General features: G+C 40.1%; 1 protein-coding gene across 2 annotated transcripts in view; it reads left to right on the top strand.

Moving 5' to 3' along the window:
* The window catches only part of CNTNAP5 (contactin associated protein family member 5), a gene marked incomplete at its 5' end in the record, with an annotated part of 887,048 nt that overhangs the window by 383,354 nt on the left and 483,918 nt on the right, over positions 1–19,776 (top strand). The window lies entirely within an intron of this gene.

Raw genomic sequence — 19,776 nt, 5'->3', positions numbered from 1 at the left:
CTCTCCCCTCCTCCTCACAGAATAGCTTCTCCCCAAAAGTTGTCTTTAGTTACTGTTTCCACTTCTCCCCTCCCTTCCCACTGCAACTATTTCCAATCAGTCTTTAGACATGTGGTGGTCAGTTTCATGTGTTAACTTGGGATGCTCTAGTCCCAGTGATTCAGCCAGATGCCAATCCTGGTGTTGCTGTGATGGGCTTATTTTAACATCTACATCATTTGACCTTAAGTGAAGGAGATTATGCTTGATAGTCTGTGGGTCTGATGCAGTCAGTTGAGAGGTTTTAAGATTAGAACTGAAATTTTTCCCTGGAGGCAGAAGAATTCCTGCCTGGGGACTACAGTTTCATCTCCTGCCAGAGAGCTTCCAGCCCACCCCTCCTGACAGCCTGCCCTTATGGAGGATTTCAGACTTGCCTCGCCAACCCATACAGTCACATAAGCCAGTTCCTTGCAATGAATTGACCTGTGTACAGAACCTGCTGATTCTATACCTCTTGGGGGGGGACCCTGACACATGCAGACTTCTCTACAGAAACTAGATTAGTCAAGACCACCAATGACCTCCACGTAGCTAAAATCCAGTGGTCACTTTTCTCATTTCACTCACCTCTCAGAAGGATTTGGTTCAATTAGATATTTCCATTTTTTAAAAACCAGCTTTCTCTTTTATCCTGCCCTGTTCATTCTCAGGACTCTGTCTCAGGACTTCTACTTTTTTTAAAAAAAAATTTTATTGAAATTTAGTTGATTTACAATGTTGTGTTAGTTTCAGGTGTACAGCAAAGTGATTAATATATATATATATATATATATATACATACATATATATATATGTGTGTGTGCAAGTGTGTGTGTGTATATACTTTTTCAGAATCTTTTCCTTTATAGATTATTACTCAAGGTATTGAGTATAGTTTGTTGTGCTATCAGTAGGTCCTTGTTGGTTATCCATTTTATATGTAGTCGTGTGTATCTCTTAATTCCAAACTCCTAATTTATCCCTCCACGCTTTTCCCCTTTGGCAACCATAAGTTTTTTGTCTATGTCTGTGTGTCTATTTCTGTCCTGTATATAAGTTCATTTGCATCATTTTTTTTAAAAAAACCCATATATAAGCATTATCATGTGTTATTTGTCTTTCTCTGTCTGGCTTACCTCATTTAGTATGATCATCTCTAGGTCCATCCATGTTGCTGCAAATGGCATTATCTCATTCTTTTTATTGGCTGAGTAATATTCCATTGTATATATGTACCACATCTTCCTTATCTATTCATCTGTTGATGGACACTTAGCTTGCTTCCATGTCCTGGCTATTGCAAAGAGTGCTGCTATGAACACTGGGGTGCATGCATCATTTTGAATTATGGTTTTCTCCAAAGACTTCTACTTTCCATCCACCCCTGCCCCCCACCAGTGCCTGGCTAAATTTACAGGGTTCCATGAATTTTAATGCCATCCATATGCTGATCACCTCCACATCTGTATCTTCTGGCCTGACCCCTGGAATTATATATGCAGTAAGTTCGCTGTCTCCACTTGGAAGTCTAATAAGTATCTCGAGTTTATTACAGCATAAATAGAACCCTGGATTACCATTCTCTCAACAACTTGCTCTTTCACATCTCTCATCTCAATAAATGGCATGATTTAGCCATTTGCTAGAATAGAAACCTAGGTATCAGCCTCGATTTCTCCTTTCCCAGAATCTCTACTCCTTGCTGTGCATCTATGGCTCATAGCAGCCCTCCCAGTTCTTTCTTTCAAAACACATTCTAAATCCATGCACTGGTCCTGCTTCCCTGAGTAAGTGCATCTGTCAGTCCTCATCTGGAGCATTTAAATAGACTGCATCCTGGTCATGCCAGTATCTCCACAAACCTGTTTTTCATGCCAACATAGCCAAAGTGATCTTTATAAATAAGAAAGAAAATCATATCATTCCACTGCCTACTTCATTTAAAATTGAAGCTCTTATTGGCAAGTAAAATCCCTTGAGTGTACGTTGCCTACCTCTTTAACTTCCTTGTACTTTTTTCTGTCCATGCAGGCTTTCTTCCTATTGCTGACATATGACAGGCTTTTCCTGTTCCCTAGGCACAGAAGAGTTGTTCCCAGTATTTACATGGTCATCTCCTTCAGTCAATGTGATTCTCAATTCTAATATCACCTCTTAGAGAAATCTGCTCGGATTAGCCTTCAAAGTGACCTGCACTGATTCCTGTGCACCAACCATCAACCCACAGTTATATTACTCACTTTTATTTTCTTCCTGGTGCCTGCCACAAACCAGAATCTGGTTTGTTTGTTCTGGCTGACTTGTTGATTGTTTGTCTCTCTGAGTCCCTGCACTAGAATGTAAGTGCCATGAGGGCAAGCATCTTGCCTATTAAATGCCAGCATGCATTAGACACAAATAGGTATTCAATAAATATCTGTGGAATGGATGGATACATATATCAGTTCGGTCTCACTGTCTCAGCATAGGCCACCATGTTATTATTCTGGAATTACTTGCCATTAATACACCCACTGTAGTTTCTAGGGAACTGATTTTTTTCTTTTGCCTCATAAATCTTTTTCTCAAAATTCCATTTGATTGTGTTGCTAAAGACTGGTAGAAATTTAATAGTTTGATAATTTCTGAAGACAAAGTTCTACAATTTTGGAAATCATTAATTCAATCATTTATTTATTTAGTTAACAACATTCATTTAGCACTTGAGATATACTATGAATCATATAAAGCTCTGGGGCTTTAAGGAAAATAAGACCTTTTCCTGGACTTCTTTAAGTCCTGTATTTTTCCTTTGGAACATTCTTTTTTTTTAAATTTTATTTATTTATTTTTGGCTGTGTTGGATCTTTGTTTCTGTGCGAGGGCTTTTTCTAGTTGTGGTGAGTGGGGGCCACTCTTCATCGCAGTGCACGGGCCTCTCACTGTCGCGGCCTCCCCTGTTGTGGAGCATAGGCTCCAGACGCACAGGCTCAGTAGTTGTGGCTCACGGGCTTAGTTGCTCCGCGGCATGTGGGATCTTCCCAGACCAGGGCTCGAACCCGTGTCCCCTGCATTGGCAGGCGGACTCTCAACCACTGCGCCACCAGGGAAGCCCTGGAACATTCTTTATGATTGCATTTCATAAGTTAATTGTGTACTTTTTTTTGGCATCTGTCTCTTCCTATTTGACTCCCATGTCCTGGCTATTGTAAATAGCACTGCTATGAACATTGGGGTACATGTATCTTTTTGAATTATAGTTTTCTCTGATATACACCTAAAAGTGGGTTTGCTGGATCAAGCTGATGCTTTTTTTCTGAAATATCCTCATTCCCCTTCACTGGGATGACTCCTGATGGCCATTCACCACCCATATCAAATGTCACCTGGTTTCTGACTCCCAGACCCTATCATGTGACCTCATTTTATGAGCTTCAATTCTAGGTCCTATCTTGTTAAATTAAAATTACCTGGTGCTTCCTTGCCTAATAACTAGTCTCTTTATAGAACATGATGGAATCATGTCCTAACTCTGCTACCTGAGACCTAGATCAGTGTCTGACAACTGCTATATGCTCCCCAGATATTTAATGTTTTGGCTCAAAAGCCTAACCATCCTTACTCATTTCTGAAAGTTTTTATTGTAATTTAAAAAAATTATATATGCTTTTTAAAAAAATATTTTATTATTTTTTATACAACAGGTTCTTATTAGTTATCCATTTTATACATATTAGTGTATATATGTCAATCCCAATCTCCCGATTCATCAGTTTTATACTCTTTTTAATGGGTCCTCTATTCTATATATTTTACAGGTAATGAAAATTTTGAGCTTATGAGAATCTTCCTTATATACATGATTTCTTTACTACCTCACATTTTTTCTCATTGAATAATTGAGAATATCATGGTTGTAATTCCTAAATTGAAGGTGTTTGAAGCCTCCTAAACCCATTCTGGTATATTCCATTTTAAAATCTCTAGAAGTAAAAGCATGTCTCCATTTTCTCTAAGTATTTATGTTTTTTAAAATATTTTCTCTTTGATTGCCTTCATTCCCTTTTATAAATGTCAAGGTGACTGTTCCACTTTACCAAGGTTCCTTTTGCTTCCACATCCCCAGGGCCACCTTTTTGCCATGGTCACAATGATGTTCAGAGAAACAGATTTCTTTTGTGTGTTCAGGTATGAACACTTGAACAAATGGTCTGCTCTAAAAAAGATGAACCTTCCTGCAAACACTCTTGACTTCTCTGAGCTTCTGTTTCTCATCTATAAATGAGAGTGGAAATTATTTTAAAGACGGCTATGTCATTTTTGAGTTTTGACGTATCAAGCCTTGAGCAGAGTATCTAGCAAAGAATCTGTGCTTAGTAAGTGATGGCTAGTATTAATGTAGGTGTAGATCCATAGAGGACATTCTTGTATTGCCAGTATAAGTGGTCTTTTTGGGAAACATTAATCATATTCTCTACCAGGCAAGGGCCGTCTCGTCTCAGATTTGGATCTCTGCTGTTTCTTTCACTTCTGTTGTCATAATCTTTGGGATCTCAATTTCCTGCCACTTTCAGATTCTCTCTCTCTCTGCTCAAGAGTAGGATTGTGACCTGCCTCTTCATTCTACAAAGACCCAAACACATGAGGTCTTTCCCTATTATGATTACTATTAATTCCATGGAGTAAATATCAACAGTTCCATGGTAAACCAAGAAGAGAATTGTCACATCTTTATAGATAGTTATTTTGAACAAGTTATGCCCTCTTGCTGTCTGTCAAGTTCATTCTGGCTATGCCATGTCTCCCATATATAGATGGATATCTGACAGCCTAGCTTGCTACATTATATTCTCCTAAGAATTAATGAATACCTCCTACATTACCACTTTTCTGCCTGTGTCACCTCTATGGTCAACGAGGGCATCTGGTTTTTAAGTTTTCCGTGAGTGTTTTCTCTCTCTGATCAATTTTCAGGTTGATTAGTCTTTGGTCAAACACATTCATACTGGTGAACCAAGCAAATAAAGGATATAGGTCTTGCTACATTGTTGAGTTGGTGATATAAAGATGCACACATGAAATGAAGATGTCAATGTAGAATTGTCTTAAATAAATCATCTTTTATAGAGACTGTGATAGAAGAAGAGATGGGAAAATGAGGAGAATCATTCTTAGTTGTAATTCATGTCTACTCTTCCTGGGAGAGAGAGCCAGTATCTTCCCTATTGGTGTCAGTTATTCATCATTAAATTAGCAATTGCCATTAGAAATGCCACCAGCATCACCATCAACACCCCCTCCCCCACTGTCAGTTACCATGCACAGTGTGGTACAACACACACGCCAAAGCTCACAACAATCTTTTAAGATAAGAATTACTACTCCTAGGTATATAGAAAGGAAAACTGAATTTTATAAAGGTGAAGTGACTTTAGATAAATTAGGCAATTTGCATTCTGAGCCAAATATTTTTTCTGAGCTCTAAAAATATGTATTCATTTGCCTGATTGATGTCTCAATTTGGTCATGTCATAAACAGCTCAAATTGAACACATCGCAAAGGGAACTCTTAATCAACTCCAACTACACTCAGCATCTTCTTGTGGTCTTTCTCATCTCCATAAATACACCAGTTGCCCAAACCAGACCTGAGAATCTTTCTTGAAATCTTTCCTTTCCCTTACCTCCCACAGTAAATTCAACAGCAAGTTCTATCAGTATTATATCCAAAAATCATCCCAAATACTTCCATTTCTTTTCATCATCGCAGTCACTAGCTTAGTTCAATTACATCATCTGTCATCTGAATTTTTAACATAGCAACCTACTTTCACTCCTCTTTTCTTTTAGTCCATTATCTCTGTGACAGCCTGCAGGATCATCATGAAATACAGAGCTGAACCACTTCCTGCTGGAAACCTTTCGATGCCTTCTGCCTGCACTTAGGAACAAAGTCCTGTGAAGAAAGAACAGGACTGGAGGACCTGGCCTCTGCCCACTTCACTGGCCTTACTGTCCAGCAATATCCTTTCTTCTCGGGGCTCAGACACTACTGGCCTCTGTCCTGCCCTCTGCGATGCCATGTTCTCACCTATCTCAGGACCTTCTAGCTTGAATGCTCCTCCCTCCCTCTGACTTCTTCAGCTCATCTCTTAATAAGCCTCAGCTTTATTATCATCTTCTCAGACAGATGCCCATTGAGTCTCAATTTAAATAAGGTTACTCTTATTTTTCTATCTTAAGACATACCATTCTTTTCTTTCAAAGCATCTGTTTGAGCTGTTCTAACAGAGCACCATAGACTGAGTGGCTTATAAACAAGATAAATCTATTTCTCACAGTTCTGGAGGTTGGAGAATCCAAGATCAAATCACAGCAACTTATGTGTCTGGTGAGGGCTCACTTCTTAGTTCATAGATGGTCATTTCTCACTAAGTCCTAACCTGGTAGAAGGGGCAAGGGAGTTCTCCAGGGCCTCTTTGATAAGGCCACTAACTCATTCATGAGGGTTCCACCCTCATGACCTAGCACCTCCCAAAGATCCCGCCTCCTAATACCATCTCATTGGGGATTAGGTTTCAACATGTTATTTATGAATTTTGGGTGAATACAAACATTCAGTGTATAGCAATCACTATCTATCTATCTGTCTATGATCTATCTATAGAATATCTATCTCTATCTCTATGTAGAAAAAGAGAAGAAGAAATTAGATGGACAGGTAAATAGATACCTAATAGCTGTTTATGTGTGCATTTCATTGTGAATTACCTGTCTCACCTACCGATTTATGAGCTCCACAACGTTAAGGACCATACCTACTTAGATATCCAGTTCTCAGCACAGAACAAGGCCCATTTCAATTAAATCAATTAAAATGTTGAATGAACAACTTCCCCAAAGTGGCACAGTCTGTACTGTTCCTATCTCCTTGGGCTTTCCACTATATGTCTGGAAGTATTTAGTCATATGACATGGGGAAATTTTATTAGAGGGAAAGTATCATATTCAGTTTTCTAAGACCCATAATATTTTTTATTCACAAGACCAAAGTGAGCAACTTACAATTCCTGAGCATATGTTGTTAAGATGTCAAGGGACAAAGTTTAGCTGTTGCCCAGTCCAGGAGTTCCTGGGCTAATACTCCTTGATTTTTTACTTGTATTCTCAAGCCTAACTCTACATAAGAATCACCTGGGGATATATATTTGTAAATACGTACTCTGACCATACTCAATCTAAATCGTAATCACTGTAAGGGCTCCAGCATAAGCATTTTTTTTTTCTGTTCCTAGGTAAGTGTTATATGGAGCCAAAATTTAAAACTCTTGTTGCAAAATCCTCTTCGAACTCTGAGAGTCAGTTCATCTTAGGCAACACTGTCATTTTCATGTCTGTGATTGCTAATCTTAAGGATTTTCAGTGTCACATAAACACGTTTAAAGGCAGTATGCTGTGGTAATATTAAACAGATGGGTTCTACACTTAAACCACCAGAGATATAAACTTAGCTTTATCACCCACCGATTGTATAATCTCAGACAATATTGGGTCTTCTGTGGACACAGTTTCTTTTTTGATGAAGGGAATGGTAATAATAGTGATCATTTCATATACGCAAATTACTTAAAATAGTGCTTGGCATGTGAGAAGCATTCACAGAGTGTTACATGTGTTCATTACCTTCATCTGATAATTAAGCTGGTTACCAAACTTCTCCCTATTTTACCTTTTCCTCCTTATTTAGGACCACACAGCCACCTGTACCTCAAAGGAAGGTGGTAAATATTTTTACATACCAGGTTTCTAAAGGTTCCAACACCTTCATCAGGCCATCTGGAGACTTCAGGCTATGTGAACTTCTGTCCGGGGTCTTCGTTTGAATTTCTTTTAAACAAGGAACACTAATCGATTTTAAAAGCATTTTATAAATTCGGATAAGGTATAATGATCTGTCAGGCTTCCCTCATTAAAAATTACAGCCATCATTTTCTATCTCCAGTTACCTTCTTCCCACACAAAACAAACTGGCTCCTATTTGGTTAATTATTGCCAAGTTGTATCATCCAAAATGCATCAGGCTCAGAGATGAAGTCATATTCTCTTTCCCCATGTAAATCTCTTTGTCATTCTAGCTTCAGCTGCCCTCTTTGTTGTTGGTCTCATCATCTGGGGCCCTTTATCACACATGGTAGAGACCACAGAGTCATATATTTCATCCTTGGCATGCCAAGACCCATATGGCCGTATCACAGGGAACTTCAAGCTTGATTTTATAGCATGCAAACCCTGGGGAGGAGGAGGTATGGGGTGACAGCAGTCAGACCTGGGGGCTTGGAGGCCCCTGTGGAAGCCTTGAATCCCACTTTGGAAATCAGAGCATTTTATCATTCATTGCAACTCTTTCATTCTATAGATAAGGAAATGATGGCCCAGAAGATTACTTAAAAATAAGTTAATTAAAAAATGAGATCTGCCTACTCTTCTTTCTCTTAGTTCATCTAGGAATCATTGAACAATCTGTTCTGTGAAGAGACAAATACACATATATATGTAATAAAAACATGTTAAATAAAAAGCACTGCAGTATGCTACCAAGTCAACTTTTCTGATCTATCTTAAACAGCTTCACTGATTGATTCAATCTTAAAATCCCTTCAACAGACAATAAACATTACTCAGTAACTGCCCCCCCCCGCACCTCTGCTCAGCTTTGGAGACAGAGAAATAAGTAACACAACCTCTGCTTTTTTGGAACTTAAGGATTTTAGTAACTTTGAAAAGCAGGCAAGTAAATGGTCGTAGTGGAAGTTGAAGAAACCAAGTCTTTTGTAAGGCTAGCAAATGAAGGGAAAACCCACAGCTAACAAGTCTCCTGATGAATTAATGTCCTGCTGCCCAGGGTGTGATTTGACCAACTATATCCCTCTGAGTCCCATGACCCATATGCTAACAGTGATCATTTTAAAGGAAAACATTAAAGGAAAAATGACCTAATACTTAGATCAACCACAATGCAGCAGTGGGTTCCCACACAAATGCCAAGGGCTTGCCTCCTACAGTTTGTTTTATGTTTACTCCCTGTTGAAATTGTCACGGGAGTGATTTACTGTGATTCTCCCACTGGCCTCCTGGCACTAAGTGCTGTAGATTTTGCCCAGATAGAATCATTAACAAAGAGCATTCAATTTCCCCTAAATGTAAAAACATGATAAATCTTTTATTTTAGACAAAATAACAAATAGTTGGGGGCAGAGGGGCGATGGTAGCTCTCCTCCCATTTTGACACTTATTTAAATGTCTCATTATGGGAACACTTTCAGGGAGCAATTGTGTTGTTACTGAAGCCAACTTGGTGTGCTCAATGCACAGTGGGTCCAAATAATACTGAAACGTCCGAGTTTGGAGCAGAGAAAAGTTTATTGCAGGGCCATGCAAGGAGAACAAGTGGCTCATGCCCCTCAAAAACCCCAAAGTGCCCAAAGGGCTTCAGCAAAGCATCTTTAAAGGCAAGGTGAGGGAGGGGTGTTGTTGGTTGGTGCAAACTTCTTGGTGCAGAATTATTTGTTCTTGCAGCTGTCCACACAGGTCAGGTCACAATGCTCCTGTAACTTTTATCTCTATATGACTGGAAAAGTTTTACACCCTCAAAGGTCAGAGCCTTGAGAATGGGCTATCCTGTATATTTCAGGCTGTAGAGAACATTCTTAACTTGAAGCAAAAGCAATAGAATACAAAGGTTAAAATAAAAGAAATAGACCTAATATGGAGTCAGATTTGTTCTTCCCTATTATAGTGTGTTGTGGCTGAAGACCACTGAGACTCCTGTGAAGCAAGGGAGCAGTTCATAATTGAATTATGCTCTTCTCACAAGGGTTAGCTGCTCAGTAGCAGCCTTTGCCTTGATCATTCCTTCTGTGAACTTGTGAACAGGATTTATGAAACATTACCACTACTCTGCTAAAAGCTTCTATTAACCTGTCTGCACCTTGGGGTGACCACATGTCCCAGCCTGCTGCATATCATTCTAGTCCATGCTTGTCAACTCAGTTTTGTTATCTGCTCCCCTTTTCACTCTCCCAAGTCCTCTCTTTGGGTAATAAGTTGTAGGTATAATTACATTTCCCTTTATTGCATCTTATACCAGCAGAGTGATTCATTTGCCTTGTCAGTGTTATTGTGTCTGAGTCCCTGAATGGGACAGCCCATGTTGCAATGATTTTGCATCTCACAGTTCAGCACAGTGACCAAAAAGAGTATAGAATATACCCAATAACTGCCAATGCACTTGAGAATAAACAAATGGAAAGACTTCTACTACTAGAAGATTTATCTACTAAAAGATTTATTTTAGGGAATTCCCTAAAATAAATATATTCATTTGGCTTAGTCTTGTACGCAGTGAAGAGCTCGGTGCACTGCACATTTTAGGTGTGCTCAGAGTGTTACTGAGTCCAAGCTCGTACTGCTCATTGCACGACAGGCCAATAAATAGAGAGATGAGCTGCTGGGACATGGAATAGCAACTTTATTCCGTAAGACAACAGACCAAGAAAATGGTGGACTAGTGTTCCAAAGAACCATCTTGCCCAGGTTTGGATGCTAGTTTCTTTAAGAGGGGGAGGTGAGGAGAGGAGGTAAAGCAAGAAGGCAGTAAGTTGTTGCACATATTTCCTAGTTCCAGCCAGACTCCAGAGTGGATGGGTTAATTTCTTCCTTCCTGCAGCCATTCACAAGTGGGCCTGGTCAGGATGTTTCCTGTGAGCTTAAATACATGTATTTTAGCTTAAGCTCAGACACAGGAGGCAGGGTTCCCAGACATGGGCCACCATGTATACTTTAAGCTATAGGTAACATCTCTTTAGTGATTCATTTGTAGCAAAAGCAATAGAATACAAAGTTTAAAGTAAAAGAAACAGATCCAATATGGAGTCAGATTTATTCTTCCCTATTACAAGAGGTGTCTACAAGTATAAGATTGCCAAGAAACCTAGACGTTTTAAGAAGGCAAATGTGACTGTCAGACCAAAATGTCTATCTGCTAAAGTTAGGATTAGAATTTAGAGTTTAGATTTTGTTTTTTGTACTACGACTGTTCTTTATGTTGTCTTCTTAAGACCTATTCTGTTTTTCCAAACTGCTCTCATGCACAGACACATCAGAAATTCTGTAGGAAAAGCTATTCTTAGGAGTTGTCATAGAGAGTTTGGAAACTTACATTGTTTACACAGTTCATCTGAGGTTATCATGGGCCTCTGATAAGGCCTGGAAAAGTCACAGAGTTGGTGGAGGATCTTTGTAAATTTGAGGTGACTGTGGAAACCTCTGTGGTCTGTGGATTGCTAACCAAATCCCTCAAGTGTTCAGTGCAAGTGTATGGTCTGAATAATAATCCCTTTTCTTATATAACGTATCATGAGATAAGTTTTGCACTGCAATTGTATTGAAAATCATGTTTACTGCAAACAGCCCCAGAGTGAGCGGCACTGATTTTCTCAAGATGAATCGATGGTTTCTCTTGTCAACTTAGAGCTCCAGCTTTCCTTCTTGTGAGAAAACAGACTTCGTGTCACAAACATACACGAGAGCCTTTTTCAGCTCACTTGGGGATTCAAGCTTGGAGTCTTTTATTCAGTGGAGCCCTTGTTTTAGCTAGTTTGTTGACAAGCTACCAACATCCATCAAATATGCCAGAATATGCCTCCAGAACTCTGTCTTTCTCAGAGAGAAGCTATGACAGCTGGGTCAGCAATTATGGGCCCAGTGGGAAGTCAGCCAAGTACTGACATTTCTCAATACTGCTAGGATGGAGGGAGTGTGTGCTGGATTTATCTTGATCTAAAGGGAGAGGTTTGTGAGCTGGAGGACCTGCCCTTATCCTGAAGACTCCCTGGGTTTACAATCTAACTAACCTCAATATTCTAGTGCAATCTGCCAATGTATGACCATCATATCAAACCACAAATTGAGTTCATTATAATGAGATTCTAAAAATCGATTTTGAGAAAGAGGGAGAAATGGTGCACTCCAGGAAGCAAATATCTAACAGCTGTGTTCTGGCTGGCATTGTATGTTTGGAAAAAAAAAAAAACAAAAAAAGGAACTCTGATGAGTGGTCACCATGTATTAAGGGCAGGAAAAAGGAAAAAATGAACACCCAAAAGGCCACATTAGGGCTTTGTCACCTTGGCAGGAGACAACAAAATCAGGTAATTCCACTGAGAGGGAGAGGTTTAGGTAGCCAGGATTTGAATGTGCACTGACCAAATAAATAAGATGGAAGAACTTTCTAAAATCCAGAGTTATTTTCTCAAAACCCAAACTGGCCATGCACTTTCCCTACTTTAAATACTTTGACAGTTATTTCTCCATTCATCTCAGTGTACCGTTAAAACTCTTTATTTTATTGTTAATAGGATCCTCCATTACAAACCCCTGACTCTCCCTCCAGCCTCCTGACTCCTCACTGACCTGGCTTTCTTTTACCAGAGAGGTTCTCAAACCTCACTGAGTATCAGAATCACCTAGAGGGCTTGACCACATGCAGATGGCTGGGTTCCAAGCCCAGAGTTTCTGATTTCTAGGTCTGTGGTGACGCCCTAAATCCTGTACTTCTAACCAGCTCCCTGGGGATAACAAGGGTGCAGAGAGCACACTTCTAGAATCACTGGTCCAACAAGTCAGACTCCTTGTGGATCTGAAATCTCATCTTCAGGAACAGGAGGCTACTTCCCTCTTCTGGCAACGCCCTTTCTGCACATCTTACCTGTCTAACCTCCACGCATCCCTCAGGACTTAGGCGATGCATTATGTCCTCCTGGAGAGGCTAGGCATCCTCCTTTGGATGGATGAGACCAGGGGCCTCTACTGAGTTCACCTGTGCTGATCACCGACCATGCCATGTGGAGCGGGCTCCATAAAGGCTCAAGTACAAGAATGTCTGGGTGGAAATTGACCAGGATGGGGGTTTGAGTTTAGTGGAGGTCATGAGAGCAGGGAGGGCATTGCATGTCTACTCTAAAGATGTTGAGAGCTACTTCTCTAACTGAACTTGGTCTATGAGTATAAGAGCAAGTGCAAAGAGCAGGGGCCACAAAGAAATTAATATCAACCTGTAAGGAAAAGAAAGCTTCCATTCAACAGCATCTTTCCTTAAATGGGAATTTTCTTCCTTATACACACACTCACATACACACTCCCAAGGCATGCCTGATTCTCCCTGGACAGAGGCATGCAGTCTCCCTGTCTACGAGGTGCTCATTTCATGTAATCTTCACACCAACCCCCCATTTTCTAATAAGGAAACATTTAGGGCTTCAGTGTCAAAAAACTCATTATTGTGTGTATGCCTTTGGGCAAGGTACATAATCTTCCCGAGCTTCAGCTTCTCCTTTTTACAAATGGGGAACAATATGGACCTCCAAGCCTGTTAAGAAGAACTTTAAATTAGGCAAAAATATGTTAATTAGTTTCTTTTTCCCCAGAGAATGCTTAATCCAAAGGAAGAAATCTGTACGAGTGGTTTAGAAAAGCTGTGAGAGAGAATGCAGAGGATATATTTAGTTTTGTTAATTATTTTCTTGGTGCTCTTAAAACTATATTCTGAGATGATCACACACTTCTTCATTGGCCAATAAGATCGTTCTTTAACCTTTATGCACCTTGTAACACTTTCTTCATTTTTTTCCTGTTTCTTTTTCATGTTGTTAAAGAGAATCTTGTTTCTAGATGCATGTAAAACATTACTGAAGATGTGGATCTCCATAACCAGACCCCATGCTGCAAATTAAGTACCCAAGGAGAGGATCAGGACAAAGTGTTTATGATAATATCTAATGAGGAAAACCTAGCATATGATAGAATTGTTTTTCTTAAGAGCAACACTATAAAAATGTGGTCCCTTATTGCTATCATTTAAAATCTGTGGTAGCCAAGTTTGGAATCTGAATACTTAAATAGCTCCTGTGTCTGGGGGAGTTACTAAGTATTCAGTGGGGGAAAACTTTAATCCTTGTTAAACACATTTTTTACACTGTTTCTCCATCTGTGAAATGGCTGATGAATTTTGCGTGTGACTTAAGTAATATTGCAAAGGTCCAGGGTATTCGTCTCAGTCCTCTTAGATTGGCAAAGTGTTTCTCTCATTGGCCTTCAGTGGTGTTAGGAGGAAAGCTGCCACCCTTCTGAGGTCTCTAAAGAGAGCCTCTCATCTCTGCTGTCACGAGCATCTGTGAATCAGATGCTCAGGAATCGTGTCCCCAGTGGCTGAGTGCATGCCTCCAGAGAAATGAACTCTTTGAGTGTGTATAGGCAACCTGGCTCTTGTACAGTGGTGGTGGGGGGTCATGGGAGAGGAAGTCAGGGGACCATTGGCAGCATCGCCCTCAGACATAGGTACTGCACTAGGTCACTAAGTCATTTCACAGGAAGTGCTCAGCTCTGAATTAATGAGGAGATTAATACACATTGAAACCCTCTTCTCAAGGGATGCACTGTCCTGCTGGAGAGCTGGAAACGACCAAGTATCAAAATCTGGTTGGGAGGTGAATTATTGAGGGAGTGGCAGGGTGCTTAGTGGGAGACTAGCTCATGGGAGGAAGCTGTTAGGGAAAGGGCCCAGCACTAGACGGATGAGCTGGGTGTTAGAGGATCAACCAGAGAGGAGTGGCACTTGAGAAGGTGCTCAGCACACTCAAAACACGGCTAAGGGGCTTCCCTGGTGGCGCAGTGGTTGAGAGTCCGCCTGCCGATGCAGGGGACGCGGGTTCATGCCCCGGTCCAGGAAGACCCCACATGCCGCGGAGTGGCTGGGCCCGTGAGCCATGGCCGTTGAGCCTGTGTGTCCGGAGCCTGTGCTCTGCAACCAGAGAGGCCACAAAAGTGAGAGGCCCGCATACTGCAAAACAAACAAACAAACAAACAAACAAAAAAACACGGCTAAGTCCCATGCGATGGGTTGGATTCCCGGCCCAGCCATTTGCAAACTGTGTACTCCTTTTGCCATAGTGTCCTTATTTGTAAAATAGCAATAATAAAAACAGCACATTCCTCATAGTGTTACTGAATGTAAGAACGTAAGTTCATGTGCTCAACACACAGTGAGGCCAAACAAACTGAAACATCAGAGTTTGGAGCAGAGAAAAGTTTATTGCAGGGCCATGCAAGGAGAACGGGTGGCTCATGCCCCCAACTCCCAAACTCCCCTCAGGGTTTCAGCAAAGCATTTTTAAAGCCCAGGCATGGGAGGGGCGTGGTTGGTTGTTGAAAACTTCTTGGTGTTTGAATCCTTTGTTCTTGCAGCTGTTCTCATAGGTCAGGTCATGATGTTCCTGTAAACCTCCAACAAGACAAATGCTATTCTCTATTCTGTAACTTTTTATCTTTATATGAATGAGAAAGTGTTATATGTTGAAGGTCAGAGTCTTGAAAATGGGCTATCCTGTTCATTTCAGCCTATAGGCAACATTTTTAAAGCAAAAGCAATAGAATGAAAAGGTAAAAGAAACAGATCTAATAGGGAGTCAGATTTGTTCTTCCCTATTATGATAAATGATTGATAGGATTAAATAAATTCATGCACAAAAAACATTTAGAGAATTACAGGGCTCATGGTGTGTGCTCTGTACATGTTGTCTTAACCACCCCCTGTACACGCTTATGTATATGAGTATGACAGACACATAGATACACACTGAAAATACAGCATGCTTGGGGTGGGATGAGCGTTGGGGAGAGAAGTAGAGGATGAGGGGCGAAAGGAGGACAGAGACCAATTGAACTGAATTCTTAGTGCATTGAGTTCCCTGAAGGGCTTTAGCAAAGGTGATGTGAACATGACAGAATGGGTCAGAGGGAGGCTGCAAAAGTTGAATCCGGGAGGGCAGATGTGGGGCTATTTTAAGAATATGAAGAGTGATGAAGGCTTGGAGGAATGCCTGCTCACTGTGATGTGAGGGATACTGAACCCCAGGCTCAAACAGATTTCCTTTATGCCATGTTCTTGATACCATCTTTACATCATGCTTTGAATCTTTAGCACTGCAGTAATGCCTTTGGATTAATGATGGAATGAGGGAATGGAATGTTATTGAGTGACTATTCATTTCCAGGTATGATTTATGTAATTCTCATAATGGCTTTTAGGGTAGGTTTCTCTTAGCTCTATTATACAGATAGGACACTGAAACTCAGAGAAGTCAAGAAAGTTGCCTCAAGCCCCCAGCTAGTAAATAGCAAAACCAGAGTTGAAACCCTAGTCTGTGAGACTTCAACAATATTTTTTTTCCCGTCCTATTGATTGGCTCAGTTTCTTTAAGATCTCATGGCAACATGGAGCTGTGTTTTCTTAGAGGTAACCTATGTCATCACTGCTTATAGCATTGATTAAGTCCCTACATTAGCTAGACATCAGAGGGATTGAAATGAAGATCATGAATGCTGGGATGGATTGGAGAGAGAGGAGATAGTGTCTTGGAGTGGAGCGTCTGGGTGCTGCAGACTGAGGCAACTAGATCAGGGCGTCTCTTGTCAGCAGTAACTCAAGATTCCATGCTTATTATTTATGTCAGAACTCACCTCACTTCCATAGTCATATACAGTGTTTGAGCTTTAAACTGTTCCCATAGCACTGGGTGCTCCCTTCTATTTTGGCTCACAACATATTAGTGTCACGGTCCGCCAATTGTATACGCCATGTTCCCTCACTCAGCACTTAAGCTCCTAAGGACCCAGTTCCTAACCCAGAGTCTGGTGTGGAGCCACAGGGGAGGCATCAGAAGAGACCATGAAGATACAGGTGCAGACTCTGCACCCAAAGAATTTCAAGTAGAGTTTCAGAAGCTGAAATATGGCAGAACAGGAAACTTGGAGCCAGCTTGCTTTCCCTGGGCAGTAAACTATTGAATCAAAAAGTGAAATCGCATTATTTTGGGTGAGAACATGGGGTGCCAGCACTGGGGAGGAATGCAAAGTCCTCCATGTATCCTAAGCGCTACTAATACTCCTACTATCTGTTATTGGTTTAACACAAATAACGTGACAGACATGATGGCATCCCTTTGGACAAATTGTCACTTTATATGGATAAGCACATTTAATGCTCACAGCAGTCTTCTCTGAAGGGTGTAATTACCCCACTTTATAGATGAGGAAATCAGGCTTAGGGATGTAGAGATACCAAAGCAACACAGTTAACAAGTTATGACCATCACAGCTTAACATCCATGATCTTATCTGCATTATGATACTCATTATTCTATGATTGATGCCAGCTTGCTGTCTGTAGCCTCCATTTGGTTTTCATAGAGTCTGGGTTCAGAGGACAGAGGCAGGAACATTGATGGGGTGATAGGGTGAGAGTCTGAGAGAGCTGGGGATTTGTGAAAATCCCTCTGTACCTGGACTATTTCATTTTAGGGTCTCGGGAGCCATCAGCAAGCTTTTGGTTAGAACCACTTTATTCCAGAGGAATAAATTGTGAAATGGTATTTTTAAATTAATTACAGGAAAAGTATGATTTTGTTTTTATTTTCATTTCAAAATTTCAGCTTTCCAAAGGATGTTTCTATATGTTTAGTCAAAAAAAAAAAAAAACCCTTAATTTATCACTGTGTCTGTTCAATGTGAGGATTTTAATTGCTTGGTGAATAATAAAAAATTGAGTTATCCCAAGTACTTGATTTCAAATAAGAATAATTTCACCCCCACACACACCCATTCGCCACCATCCCACCCACATAAGATGGTATATAATGAATCTGTTTTAAGTATAATTAAATAGCCTTAACGTTTTTTTTTTTGTTGTTTTTTGTTTTTTTCTTTTTTGCGGTATGCGGGCCTCTCACTCCTGTGGCCTCTCCCGTTGCGGAGCACAGGCTCCGGATGCGCAGGCCCAGCGGCCATGGCCCACGGGCCCAGCCGCTCCGCGGCATATGGGATCCTCCCAGACCGGGGCACGAACCCGTATCCCCTGCATCGGCAGGCGGACTCTCAACCACTGCGCCACCAGGGAGGCCCAGCCTTAACGTTTTTCTATTATAAAAGTAATAAAAGTTTTTTTGTAAAAGTTTTTATGATGAAAAACTAGGAAAAGTAATGTAAAAATAACCTATAATGACACCTCCTAGATAGAGTCACTATTAATTTATTTTAAAGACTATTTTTTAGAGCAGTTTAGATTCACAACAAAATAAAAAGGAAGGTACAGAGATTTCCCATATACCCCCAGCTCCCCAAAATGCAAGTTCCCCTCCCTCATTATCATTCACCCCCATCAGAGTGGTACATTTATTACAATTGATGAACCTAGGTTGACAAATTGTAATCACCCAAAGTCCATAGTTTACATTATGGTTCACTATTGTAGTTGTACATTCTGTGAGTTTAGAAAAATGTATAATAACATGTCTCCATCATTATAGTATCATAGATTATTTTCACTGCCCTAGAAATCCTCTATGCTGTGCCGATTTATTTTTCCCTCCCATTAACCCCTGGCCTCCACTGATCTTTTTACTGTCCCATAGTTCTGCTTTTTCTAGAATGTCATATAGTTGGACTCATACAGTAGACTTTTCAGATTGGCTTTTTTCACTAAGTAATATGGACTTAATGGACTTAAGTTTTTTTTTTCTTTCTTTCATGGCTTGATATTTCATTTCTTTTTGGTGTTGTATAATAATATTCCAGTGTCTCAGTGTCCCATCGTTTAGTTATCCATTCACCTGCTGAAGGACATCTTGGTTGCTTCTAGTATTTGGCAATTATGAATGAAACCACTATAAACATCTGTGTGCAGGTTTTTGTGTGGACATAAGTTTTCAGCTCCTTTGAGTAATTACCAAGGAGCTAGGTTGCTGGATAGTATGGTAAGAGTACACTTAGTTTTGTAAGACGCCACCAAACTGTCTTCCATTGGCTGTACCATCTTGCATTCCCACCAGCAATGAAGCAGAGTTCCTGTTGCTCCAAATCCTCACCAGCACTTGGTGGTGTCAGTGTTCCAGAGTTAGACCATTCTAATAGGTGTGCAGTTAACAGCATCTCATTATTTTAATTTGCATTTCCCTGGTGACATGTGATGTGGAGCATCTTTTCAGATAATTATTTGTCATCTGTAGATATTCTTTGGTGAGGCGAGACTCCTCATATTTGAAAGTTGCTAAGAGATTAGATCTTAAAAGTTTTCATCACAAGAAAAAAATTCTATAACTATGTATGGTGACAAACTTTAACTACACTTTTTTGCGGCGGTCATCTTAAAATATATACAAATATCTAATAATTATGCTGTACACTTGAAACTAATATAACATTGTAGGTCAATTATGCATCGTTCAAAAAGAAAAAGAAAATCTTTATTAGTTTTTCAGCCTACAATTTTCAGATATGTTTATACACATCTACTACATAAGCTTATCTAAATTATGATTACTGGGCCTTCTCTTTTTGCTTTCACAATAACAAATGAACATTTTTGTATATGAAAACTAAAATGATAGATACCATCAGCACAAGACAAGGCAGGCATGAGAAGGATGCAAGATATTTGCCCTCTCTGTTCAAATAGTAAATCTTCTTTTACTGCATATTCTTTTCCATTGAACCAAAATGAAACCTCAGAATCCTTCTCAGTGCAGATCTAGAAAGACAGTACTGTTCAGAGCTGAAATAATAAGCTATATATTTCATCTCCAACCTTGAGCCTGAGATCATGGGATAAAGTGACTCCAACTATCAGAAGCAAATTATTAAGGAGGATAAATCATGAGAGATTAT

This window comes from Mesoplodon bidens (assembly GCF_964165515.1).
Source record: "Mesoplodon bidens genome assembly, chromosome: 8".
Lineage (NCBI taxonomy): Eukaryota > Metazoa > Chordata > Mammalia > Artiodactyla > Ziphiidae > Mesoplodon > Mesoplodon bidens.
The sequence above is the reverse complement of the archived record's forward strand: the minus strand, read 5'-3'. Positions and strand labels throughout refer to the sequence as shown.